General features: G+C 36.0%; 1 pseudogene; it reads left to right on the top strand.

Moving 5' to 3' along the window:
* The first annotated feature begins 12,197 nt into the window (after nucleotides 1-12,197).
* Nucleotides 12,198-12,683, top strand: LOC145068219 (cellulose synthase A catalytic subunit 7 [UDP-forming] pseudogene; annotated as a pseudogene).
* The last annotated feature ends 234 nt before the right edge of the window (nucleotides 12,684-12,917 follow it).

The following is a 12,917-nucleotide window of genomic DNA, read 5'->3' as shown; positions in this document are numbered from 1 at the left end:
AAATCACTGATGATGAAATTAGTAAAACATAATTTATCACATTTTGGAATTAAAGTCGTTGGTGAGGAATTAGAAATGATTCTAAATCACGAAGTCATTGACGATGAAATCATGTGTTAGAAATGATGTCCTTAATGAGGAAATCAACGAGGATTCAAGAAAGGAAGAGCAGCAACATCGATGCCCTTTTGGATCGAAGTTGCTGATGAGAAAATCGGCGATGAGTCTGAAGCGCGGAGCAATGTGGACAATGACTAGACTTGGGTCGTTTGTGTTTCCACTTTCCAGTCATGGTTCGTGTTTGTGATGAGATACTAATTATTTCTGCAATTCTAAAATGAGGTTATTACTATCAATCTCAATTTATTTTTAGTTAAAATAATTTTTAATAATAATAAATGATTAAAAAATGTTTTAAAATGGTTAAAAAAAGATTTGAATAAAATATGATATTTTGAAAGGATAGGACAAGTATATATGATATTTAGAAATTAGGTCGGAGAAATATGATATTTTGCTATTTATTAAGGATATATACGAAAGTCTTCTATAGATTTTTTAATTTTACCAAGACGATGTTGAGAGAAGATAAGGAAGTGGGATCCATCAAACTAATAAACCATTTATTTGAATCCACCACAACTAAATCCTTATCTGTTAACCAATAGTAAATTTTTTTTTTTTAAAATAATTGAGACTAAAATCTACCTTATCAATATGTCAACATTGAAAGATCTATTTGCCTAAGAGTCATTATAAAATGATATTACTAGATAATAGATGATCCTAAAGTCTCACACTAACAACAACTTGATGCAAATATATTATTTATTAGAATTTGATTCCTGATATGTATATATATATATATATATATATATATATATATATATAGTAATTAATTGTAGATTATTTCTTTTATGGTATTATTAATTTTCAATATTAAGTATCAAAATATATAATATTATATCATAAAGTATGATTTATTATGTCATGTACATTTTTTGGAGCAAAAGGGTTTTTGTCTTATATGGATTTACATGTTTTATAAGTTAGATAAATTAGAAGAGTTTTTTTTATAGAAAAACTAGCTTATTCTTTTTATAAAATATTTAAGGAGACCATAAAGAAGAAAAATGACTTACTTTTGATTATGTTATTCAACACACCATGCTGTTAGAAAGCATGGCTAGTTGATTTGATAAAGTATAAGTCTTAAAGTGCTATGACCCATGGGATAAAGGCTTAAAGTATGGACTTCAAAGAACTAGTTTTCTCCCAGGCTTAAAGTATGGACTTCAAAGAACTAGATTTCTCCCTTCTTTCAGTAGTGAAAACCACAAAAATTATGTCTTCCCATCTCTATAATATCTCTAGCTTTTGTCTCTTAAGGTGTTAAGAACATACAAATGAAGATGATACTTAAATACTCTCTTGTAAGGCAAACTAGTGTCTTTCTCTTAAGAGTTTAAGAGATTCTTATATTGCTAGAAGAAGACAAGCATCTCAACAAGTTGATTTATTGTTGGTGGATATGTCTAGAGAACTTCTACCTTGAAGTTTCATGCCACACTTCATCAACTTTCAGTCTCCCATGAGAATCAAAGTCTTCAAAGGTTGTCACACTTTTCTTTCTATGGTTTTATTTTATTTTTCTATGTTCTGCAAAATGATCTTTTCGTGGGAATAAACCTAGTGTTATTTTGTTTATAATCAAAGTCTTCCATTTGTATGTTTATGTTTGTGAAATTTTTTTGAATAAAAACTCAACAAACATGATGATTGGGAAACGATATGATAGAAACGTTTCATGGAAGTGAATTATGCATCCGAGAATTATACAAAAAAAACTCAAGAAACAAAGACTTTTTCTTACTTAATTTAACTCCATCAGTAGACATTCTTGTAAATCCCTTACTCCCATATTTAGATATACCAAACCAACATTTTCTATGAATTTATCAAAGTAGCATGAACTGGTAGGGCAAAACAATTAGCATATCCTTTCATCGACTTTTCTAACTGTTGGGGTGAAAAATTCTCCATTGGATGGTGTATTTGGCTTTACCCTTATTTGATAAGTTGTGGCCTAAGCTACTCTTAGTATTTGTGTATAAGTTAAGAGAGAGCTCCCATTTGTGTAACATGAGAGATTTAGTCTAGTCAGAGAAAGTCTTACATTACCCACTTTGTAAACATCTTGCTAGACTAATTGAGGTTAAAATAGATTTATTTACTTCTTGTGTTCTTTCATGATGGTTTGATTCACATTGATCGTCTTAATTCCACATTTGTCATCTATATTGGGATCTTACATTTTGTATCAGTGTGGGTTCTTGAAGGTTTAACAATTTTTTCAAGAAATCGATCCATGATGACAATCTGATTTCGTGAATCTTACATCAATCTTCAATGTTGTAAGTTCTATGTTTTTGAGAGAGTTCTTGTTGTAGAAATCTAATTTATTTCTTTGTTTTCATTCAGATTTGATTTTCCCTCTCTAGAATGTGTATTCGATTTGTTTTCTCTCTCTAGAAATTGTTTCAGATTAGTTTTCTCTATCTAATGTTCTTGTCAGATTCGGATTCTCTCTCTAGAACTCATATTCAAATCTATTTTCTCTCTCCTGAAATATCCAAGATCTGTTGATCTTTCTTTTAATTGATTAAATATGTTGTATTTGGATTATGATTCTTGGATCGTGATGATTGAAGATGTCAAATACAAAGTCAATGAAGAACATTATTATGGATTATTATTGAAAGGTGGATTGATTACATGGAACAGTTTAATTTCTTATGGGAATAAGAAAGATGATTATGGAAAATTGATATTTCAACCTCTTTTAAGATCAAAATTCTGTTTAAAATAACGATGAATATGATAATGAGGGAAGGTAATAAAAAAGGAGGGAAGAGAAAAAATAATTGTTCATCACGCAATATGTTTCTCTGATTGAAGATCCAAGTAATATTCGTGCTCTTGAATTTTTTGAAGATGTTCCTAAAATTCATAAAGATGTTCTTAAAGATGTTCATCAAGTTCCTCATGTTCTTGTTGTTCCAGAAATAAAGATAACTCCAAATGCTCTTGTTTAGGGGGAGTCAGGTGTTTTGGGAAATTCTTGGGATTTAAAATCTTTAGATTCCGAATCTAGTGTCACAAATTATGAATCTCAAAACAAATCTCTAGAATTTGTGAAAATGAAAATGTTTTGTTCGATTGGAACTCAAACTGAAGATTTTTTATGTTCTTGTGATTCATTAGAAAGCCCAAAGTTCAAGATGTTTAAATGTATCAAACTCTAAAGAATGTGATTAAAAAGTATAATGTCGAATTTGTGAAGAAAGATGTTGTGTCTTTTGATTATGAATCTTGAAATTCGAAAAAGTTGAAAATTTTGAAAAAGAAGAAGTAGAGGAAGAGTAATGACAAGAAAATTTGGGTTCCTAAGCAAAATTCGTCAAATGTTGCTAATGTGTCGAATTTTAAAGCCAAAGATGTCGAAAGTTCTCAAGTTCGACATGATGATGAATTTCGTTATTGGAGAAATGAGAAAAATTATCATGGTTGGGACAATGTCATGTTTGATAATTTTCCAGTTCCCACCAAAGAGCCAAGAAGTTCATCTTATTCTCATATTTGTGAAAAGATGAGTCTATACTAAATTCATGTTTTTCTGAAAGGAAACAAATTTGCAAGGCATTTTTTCATGTTCTCAAGTTTAAGTGGGTTCCTAAAAAAGCATATTAAATCAAACCTTAGTTTGAGGGGGAGCTCTTATTATTGAAAAGAATTCATTTCGTTGGTAGTGAGTTTCAAATGAAGATTAATGGGATTTGTATTTTATATGGATCGCATTATCAGTTCACTCTGATGGGCCTATGAAATAAAATTATGTAGTCAACAAACTAATTATATTTGTGAATGTTGGTGTACGAATAAAATTGTTACTTTTATTTAAGATATAAAGTGCGAAATGGAGAATATATAGGTTTTATTTTTCAGCAACGAAAGTCAAATGAATTTTGATGTTCAAAAAGAGTGAATTAAATAATCAAATTTAATGGAAGTAAAAGTCAAAGATGATGTTCCATTTTATTTTTGTTTTGGAGAATTATGCTACCCAATAAAAAGTTTAAACGAAATGATGACATCGAAGCCTTTTATCCATTAGGTTTTGATGAAGATATTTGACATCAATAGTTGTCAACTTTTAGATGGGTATCAAGGAAGGTGAAAGTCAAAATTGAATAATATCAGGAGGGGAATTACACATAAGGCAAAAGTTTCTACTTGGTTTCATTTTGGTTCCCCAAGCTTATTTTATTTCAGCTCCTTGAATGTATTATCAGATAAACTCCTGTCGAAAAATAAATCTTGCATAGAAACATTAGAAAACTCACAGCAACCCTCAGATAAAGGACTGTTGGTACCCATAAAATTAATAGAAATATTTTCATTAGTACCATCATCGATCATTTTAAAGTTCACCACATCCCCATTAAATTCCATAGAAAGCATACCAGCAAAAACATCAATTTTTGTTTTAGCAGTTTTTAGAAAAGATCTTCCCAAATCAATTGAGTTGTTATCTGATACGTCTAAATCACCCATGTCCAAAATATAAAAATCAACGAGGAAAATAAGCTCACACACTTGGACGAGAACATCCTCCAATACACCTTTTGGGTCTACTGCCGAGTAATCTACTAACTGAATGAGTGTCTCAGTCTTTTGTAAAGTTCCCAGTTTTAATTTTTCAAAAAATGAAAAGGGAAGGACGTTCACTGATGCACCTATATCAAGCATGGAGCTTGAAAAAGTATGGTTATCTAATTTACAAGGAATCCAGAAAAATCTTGGATCCTTGCTCTTTGGGGGCAAACCTTTTTGCTAAATGGACGAAATATTTTCGCCAGCTTTCATAGTTTCATTAGTTTTTATTTTGTTTTGTAGAAACACATAAGTTTTTTAGAAACTTGGCATCACAATGGATGTGTCTGATAACATGTAAAAGTGGAAGATTTATCTTAACCTTATGAAAAATTTCTTTCAGGTCTTCATCCTCTCGCTCTCATTTCGTACTTCTTAGTCTTGATGGAAGTGAAAGATTTATCTTTTTCTTCAACTAGAACTTTTTCATATTCTTTTTCTTTTTCAGATACACTTGAGCCTTCATAAATTTTTCAGTCTACCATGGTAACTTTTTCTTGAGATTCCAGACGACCCATAGATGTGGCAAGTTAAGACACATGTTGTTCCTGATTGTCGATAGTAGCTTTGGTTTCGTTCAAAAATGTTCGGGTGCTCGTGGCAAGACTCTTCACAATATCTTCCAAGGCGACACTGGAACCGATGGGTTGCTGATGCGAATTCTCGTTCTGAAAATTTTGTTGCTGATAATTTTGTTGGTTCGGATTCTGAAAGTTGTGCTGATTTTGAGAATTTTGCTGAAAGTTCGTCTGCTGAAAATTATAGTTCTGATAATAGTTTGGAGATTGGTTATAAATCTTATGTTTCTAGTATCCTCCTACAACTTTGGCTATAACAACATCCTTTTACAATATTGGACACATATTTGTTAGATGTTCAGTCTTCAGGCAGATTCCACGTTGTTTCTTTGCAGTTGCTTTTTCCTTTGTCAAGAGTAGAACCACTTTCGTTAGTTCAAATATTTGGGATTCTAGATGATGATTGTTGATATCCTTGACTCCTTGTGGCTGATCAGTATACTAATTCTCTTTGTATTTGGAATTTTTTGACTTTATCGTCGGCTTCTCGATCAGCTCCCAGAATTTTGTTGGTGTCATATCACCTAAGGTACCACCACTACAAGCTTTTATTAGATGTCGCTCCATGGGTGTCAGACCTTCACAAAAATAATTGTAGAGTTGATAAGCATTGATCCCATGTTGTAGGAAATAAACAAACACCTTTTTGAACCTCTCCCAACAAGTCTGTAGAGCTTCTCTTCTTCGTTGTTTGATACTAAGGATTTTTCTTTTGCAACTCGAAACGCACATTTATGAAAAGTACTTCTCTAAAATCAACTCCGTGAGTTTTATCCAAGGGGTGATTAATCCGGATGGGAGCTCGTACAACCGTTCTCTTACTGTGTCTTGAACTAAAAAGGTGAATGCATTTAATTTTATCTGATCTTCATTAACATCATGTGACTTCATTCCTGAATAAACCACATGAAGTTCCTTAAGGAATTTATGTGGGTCTTCGTTTTCTATACCTCGAAATGTTGTAAGAAGACGTATTAGCCTATATTTGAGTTCAAAGTTTTGGGCTTCTAGAAAATTAATGCAAAGAAGTTGCTAATTGACTTCTTGAGTGGCCCACTCTCTTAGAGTCTTTTCTGCTTCTTATCTCACGTTACTCATGGCTTATTTTTCAAATGCTGAAGATTCTGGAGTTTCAGATTTTTTCGATTGGGTTTTAGAAGAATCTGTTTGCTCAGAATTAAATGAGGATGGTGGGTAGTAAGTTTTAAAGGGGCTATTAGAAGGTGAAGATGGGGATATTTTTGGAAAAAATAGAAAAGTTGGGTCTAGTTCGTTCCACAAGGGGTTGCCTTGTGGTGTGGTAATTTAATGAGGTACTGAAAACTGAAAAGGATAAACAAAAAAAAAAAACAGCTAATTGTTTTCTCTTTGTTGCTTGTTTCTTTATTTTCCTTGAAGTTCTTTCAATTTCTCTATTAAAAGCTAAAGGTGTACCTGTATGAAAATTTATAGGTGTAAAACTATTAGAAGCACTGTGTCCCTAGCAATGGCGCGAATTTGTGAACACACGGTTGCAGATATATTAAGAAAATAAAATTTCACTATTGATTGCACTAATAGGATAGCATAGGGAAGTAGTTTCGAATCCTCAGGGACATAGCCTAACGGTCAATGCCTTTTGGCATCATTTACATTCGAGTCAAGAAACAAAAAAATATAAAAAGGGTATTTTTGAATGAAACTAAAAACTAAAAATTGCAGTGAAAATAAATTAAATAAAAATCAGTAATAAAAACAATTTCAGTTCTGTTGCAACTTTCCTAATCATGCAATCAGTTTTGGTTATTTAAGATGTATTCTATATAAGCTTATAGTGAGAAAAACGAAGAAGATCTAGTATATCTGTCACACCCCCAAACCAGAATGGCGGAAACATTCGGGGGTGGATGACTTCACGTAGTACCATAACAATTGAATATTGTAAAGAAAGTAACACAACCATCATATATATAATAAAAAGGTACATTGTTGCATTATACATGTTTCCAAAAGAATATTACAATATGATGATGTAAAATGTTTAATAATAAAATTCCTTAGTGTTCCTTCTTCAAAAGCTAGTACTTACCTGTATTACTGATTCCCTGAGAAATACAAGTGGTTTTGAAAAAGTGTCAACAATAAAGTTGGTGAGTTCATAAGTGTTTTGTATTGAAAAGTATGTCTTTTTGGTAGAAAATCGATCAATGTGGTTTTCAGAAAATCCAATATTTTCCATATATAGTTTGAAAAGTTCCCAAAGTTGGAGGGCATTAGTATCTTTCGTAATTTAATGATAAAGATAAGTTTGTACTCAAAATAATGTAAATACTGAATGCATGTATAAATCTCGTTAATCAAGCTTGTTTTTATACTTTCGTGTGAGTCTTATAACCATACTATTGACACAGACTGCCTGTAACAACATTCTTCAGGTGTTGTAGTGTTATGACATTTCTCACCCCAAACCCGCCAGTCTAACTGTAGCTAACAGTTTAGGAGCGGGGTTGTCAATCCCGTATAGATCTATACACAAGTATCATGCTCTCCCTCCAAGAGATTATGGCTTATAATACAGGACTTGAATGCATACATAAGAGTACGTTGAAGTTTGAATATCTCACATTACTTAGTATAAATAGATTTACGATAAGAAAGTCTTTATTTCTCTTTAGATGAAAGTATTTCGTTTTTTCATGATGTGTACGTAAGAATGTATAAATAACTCGCAAACTATACCCATTATATTTTTTCAGAAAGTATGTTCCATTTGGTGAAAATAACTTGATGATATACTAAACTTTATACGTAAAGATAGTTGTTGCATTTAAGTGTATATAAAACGATACATTTTCTTGTATTATACTTGTATTCCCCCCCCCCCTAAAACATGAAAAGACTTGTAAAGTAGGGGTATGAACTCACTTGTTTGGTTTGAAGAGAGTGGGACTAGAGTCGACCAGAACTTCAACCCCGGAAAGCTGCATCTTCGAGCTTCTCGGGGATCTCGGTAGCGTAGAACCTTCGTCGGGGGCTCGGGTGCGGAAATCGAGGGTGTCAGGATGGCCTCTGGTGCTTGAAAGTGTGTGATAGTAAGTGAGTGTTTGAGAAATGTGTGCTAAAATCCAGAGCTTATGCCTTCTATTTATAGGGCTGAAAATGCGAGTACGATGGGCGTACGACCGGAGTACACTGGGCGTACGCGTTACGCTGGGTGTACTTCGCTTATGCTGGGCATAACTTTGCGTCATGGCTTACGAGTCGAGTCTAGCTAGGCATAGAATTGCGGCTGATGGGACTCGACCCTGCACCTGAGTACGCTGGGCGTACTCCTACATTATGTTGAGCGTAATCCTGGCTTCTATCTTCTAAATTCCGTAACTTTCACGTACAGGCTCCGTTTTTCGTGTTCTTTATATCCACGCTTAGGTGAGATTATGCTCTACAACTTTCATTTAGACTCCATCGGCTAGTTTTGACTTTATTTTTAATGCTATGTTTTTAATAAACCGAGACTCCTAAAGTCCGTTAAAAATTCATAGTTTCTTTATCCGACGTCGGTTTTCGTTTGTCTTTTTATCATCTTACTCCTATTGTGGAGACCTTCAACTTCCGTTTAGGATGCGTTAGCTAAATATCGCTCGATCTTCAATTCGAGTTTTTAGCCCTCTACTACTATTACGAAACTTAGAAAATTCGTAACTTCTTCATACGAGGTCCAATTTGGGTGATCTTTTTATGTATGTTTACAGTTTAACGAACTCTACAACTTTTGTTTAGATACTTAAGGCTAAAATGCATTTTATTGTAATTTCACTTTTTACGTTAAATAGTGTTTTACCGGGTGTGTCGTAAATATTTGAGTGGTTATAGTTTCTTCAATATAACCCGATTTCGAATGTTCTTTCTGTTTTTGGAAACCTTGGCACGATATCTAACATTTGATGCATCCCAATTTAGATATTTGAGTGCTTTATTTTTTAGGTTAATTTCATTGATTCCAAATAGTTTTCGTTGTATTTGACTTTTGAGTGTTACATTGCTTTTGGAAAAATATAGGGTTGTCACATCATCCCCCCGTTAGGGGAATTTCGTCCCGAAATTTAATCTAAGACTGCGTTTACAGGTTACGGAAGAGATACTGGTACTTTTGTTTCATCTAATCCTCGCGTTCCTAGGTGTATTCAGGTCCTCGCTTGGCGTTCCAGCGGACCTTTATAATAGGTATGCGGCTTTGTTTAGTCCTTTTTATTTCCCGATCCATAATCTCTACTGGTTCTTCTACGAATTGGAGATTCTTATTTATTGCAATTTCTTCTAGAGGGATGACAAGGGTCTCATCGGCAAGCACTTCTTTAGGTTTGATACGTGAAAGGTAGGGTGTACGTTGTGGAGTTCCTGAGGTAATCGAAGTTTGTAAACCACCAGACCGATCCTGGCAAGGATCTCTAAGGGTCCAATGTATCTTGGGTTCAGTTTCCCATGCTTTCTGAAACGTATTAATCCTTTCCAGGGTGAGGCTTTTAGCAGGACACGGTCTCCAACTTGGAATTCCAAGGGTTTCCGTCTTTTATCTGCGTAACTCTTTTGTCTGTCCCTTGATGCGTTCAGATGTTCCCGGATCTGAACAATCTTCTCCGTAGTTTCCCTTATGATTTCTGGCCCAGTGAGCGTGTTGTCTGTTGCTTGCCCTTTTGCTAGTTGTGTGTCCCCCACTTCAGCCCAGCATAGAGGTGATCTGCATTTACGGCCGTAGAGGGCTTCGAATGGGGTAGCCTTGATACTAGTGTGGTAGCTATTATTATACGAGAACTCGACCAAGGGTAGATGGGTGTCCCATGCTTTGCCAAAATCGATTACGAAAGATCTCAACATATCCTCTAGGGTTTGTATGGTTCTCGCACTCTGGCCGTCAGTTTGTGGGTGATAAGCAGTACTCATGTCTAGTCTTGTTCCTAGAGATTTTTGTAGCGACTGCCAGAATCTTGAGGTGAATCTACTATCTCGGTCCGAGATAATGGATATGGGCACACCATGCAGTCGTATAATCTCTCTGAGGTATGTTCTAGTTAGTTTCTCCAATTTATCCGTTTCTTTGATTGGTAGGAAGTGCGCTGATTTAGTTAACCTGTCAACGATCACCCAGATGGTGTCAAGTCCGCTTGCTGTCTTGGGTAATTTGGTTATGAAATCCATGGTTATCCATTCCCACTTCCATTCGGGTATTTCTGGTTGTTGCAACAATCCTGAGGGCTTTTGGTATTCTACATTGACTTTGGCGCACATCAGACATTTGCTCACGTAGGTACCAATTTCGGCTTTCATGTTCGGCCACCAATACAGTTTCTTGAGGTCGAGATACAGCTTATCGGAGCCGGGATGTATGGAGTATCATGTCTATGGGATTCGTTCATGACGACTTCTTTGAATCCGCCAAACTCCGGTGTCCAGATCAGATCGATGAAGTAACGAACTCCATCATTCTTGACTTCAAGCTTCTTATCCATTCCCCTTAAGGCTTCCCCTGCCACATTTTCAGATTTTAAGGCTTCTATATGGGCTTCCTTGATTTGAGAGGACAGGTGTGAATGGATTGTCATGGTTAGAGACTTTACTTTGCGGCCCAAGTATTCCTTCTGGCTGAGTGCATCGGCCACCACGTTAGCCTTTGCAGGATGATATCGAATTTCGCATTCGTAATCATTTAGTAGTTCTACCCACCGTCTTTGTCTCATGTTGAGTTCTTTCTGGTTGAGGATATGCTGGAGGCTTTTATGATCGGTGAAGATTGTACATTTTGTGTCGTAGAGATATTGCCTCCATATCTTTAGAGCGAAAATGGCTGCTCCTAGATCGAGATCGTGCGTTGTGTAGTTTACTTCGTGCGTCTTTAGTTGTCTTGAGGCGTAGGCGATGACCTTCTCTCGTTGCATCAGAACACACCCAAGTCCTTGGTTTGACGCATCACAATAGACCACGAAGTCCTCCGTTCCTTCAGGTAAGGTTAGAATGGGCACACTACATAAGGCTCACTTTAGTGTTTGAAACGTGATGTCTTGTTTTTCTCCCCAGTCGAAGGTCACACTCTTCTGAGTTAAGGTGGTAAGTGGCTTAGCAATCTTCGAAAAGTTTTGTATAAACCTTCGGTAATACCCGGCGAGTCCCAAAAATTGACAGATTTCTGTTGGGGTTCTCGGAGTTGCCCAATTCTCTATTGCTTTGATCTTAGAAGGATCTACTTGTATCCGTTCTTCACTTACTACGTGACTTAGGAAATCTACTTCCCGAATCCAAAATTCACACTTTGAAAATTGGCAAAATGACATAAGTGCCCTACGAACTTTCTAGGGTTTATCTTTTTAGTCCCTAAACAATTTTTGTGGCCTTATAAGGGACCGAAGTTGTGTTTGTCGGGTCGATTACATCATTTTGGCCAATATGAAGGAGTCACCCGGTTACTTCTTTGACACATTGACATTTTTTGACCAATTTTCTTATATTGCCTTTGAATTTTCCCCACTCTTGGACTCTCTCTCTCTCTCTCTCTCTCTCTTGGACTTTGTGAAAGTCAACTTTTCCCTCCCTCCCACTGAATTACTGCCAAGGAACAAAGGAGGAACAAGAGCGGTCAAGGATTGTCACCCTCGACCACCCACTGCCACCGGGAACCACCAAGAGTCGCCGCCAGCACCCACCATCGTGTTCTCTTGGGCTGCCAATACAACCCACACCCACCCATCATCACTGTTGTTGTCGTGGATGGAGGTCGATATACTATATGCCAAAACGACTCGCTTTCAAAGGATCAACTCCAATCAATCTCTCGGATCGTCTAAACCAAGTCCTCCGGTGGGCCCTAGGATTAGTCGAGATCTTTTTCAGTCGGCACAACCCCATTTGGTATGGCTACAAAGGTGGTAACCTAAAATGGCTCGAGCGGTTATCCTATGTCAACACCACCATCTACCCTTCACCTCCCCCCTCCTTGCATATTGCACCCTCCCTACCGTCTGCCTCCTCACCGGAAAGTTCATCATGCCGGAGATTAGCACCTTAGCAAGTCTCTTCTTCATTTCTCTTTTTCTCTCCATTTTCACCACCGGAATCCTCGAGCTCCGGTGGAGCGGTGTCAGCATTGAGGAGTTGTGGAGGAACGAGCAATTTTGGGTGATCGGGTACCAATCGTGGGGCCCACTATTTGGGAAGTTATTCTTTGTGTTTTGGGTGATTGTTCATCTTTATCCGTTTCATAAAGGTCTCATGAGAAAGCAGAATAGGACCCCGACTATTGTGGTTATATGGTCTATACTTCTTGCTTCGATCTTCTCGTTGCCTTGGGTCAGGATTGACCCATTTGTGTTGAAAACTAAAGGACCTGATGTATGTATTCAAAACACAGAAGATGAAAGCTGACCTGATGTCTGTATTCAGAACAAAGAAGATGAAAGGGGAGAGAGACCTATAATTGATTTAGATGGAGACATCAGGTGGGTGTCGGTTGACTGTGAAGAAAATATGGAGACTCTCGATCGATTTTGAGAAGAATAGAGGATATGATTCATAGTGTATGTGTTATAATGAGATGCATAATGGATTTGGGGATTTAAAAGTTTAAGGATCGTTTGTTGAGAGAGAGAGAGAGAGAGA

The sequence above is a fragment of the Lactuca serriola genome, chromosome 8 (genome assembly GCF_051521515.1).
Source record: "Lactuca serriola cultivar US96UC23 chromosome 8, Lser_US96UC23_V15, whole genome shotgun sequence".
NCBI classification, from domain to species: domain Eukaryota; kingdom Viridiplantae; phylum Streptophyta; class Magnoliopsida; order Asterales; family Asteraceae; genus Lactuca; species Lactuca serriola.
This window is presented reverse-complemented; position numbering and strand designations above follow the sequence as displayed.